This window comes from Camelina sativa, unplaced genomic scaffold (assembly GCF_000633955.1).
Source record: "Camelina sativa cultivar DH55 unplaced genomic scaffold, Cs unpScaffold12262, whole genome shotgun sequence".
NCBI lineage: Eukaryota > Viridiplantae > Streptophyta > Magnoliopsida > Brassicales > Brassicaceae > Camelina > Camelina sativa.
This window is the reverse complement of record NW_010933303.1, coordinates 1-358: the sequence shown is the minus strand read 5'-3', so window position 1 is coordinate 358 and position 358 is coordinate 1. Positions and strand designations below refer to the sequence as shown.

General features: G+C 31.6%; 1 long non-coding RNA gene across 1 annotated transcript; it reads left to right on the top strand.

The window, feature by feature from the left end:
* LOC104775333 lies at positions 1–358 on the top strand. The gene is made up of 2 exons (XR_765843.1): positions 1–64; positions 163–358. It is a non-coding gene; the product is annotated as an uncharacterized LOC104775333 (long non-coding RNA).

The window sequence follows — 358 nt, the reverse complement described above, 5'->3', positions numbered from 1 at the left end:
GATTTGCGCAATTCCTGTTGCTTCTGGCTGTGGGAAAATTGTTATCAATCATGCACTTACCAAGGTGTGACACTTTTGGTTTTGTTCCACTTAATTAATTATTTTTAATTTCCAAATCTAATTTGTTCTTTTCTATATAGTACTCTAACTCCGATGTTGTAGGTGATGAACTTATTTGGTGATGTTAAAGGGAAAGTAGCTATAATGGTGGACAACATGATCGACACAACATGTGAGTTATAAGTTTGTATCTTTCAGTGTCCCTGCATGTGATCATGTTTTAGCTTTTATATATGTCTCAAGCTTGATCCAAATGTTTACTAAACTTAATATTTGAATTTGTTTTTTTTTTTTTTTT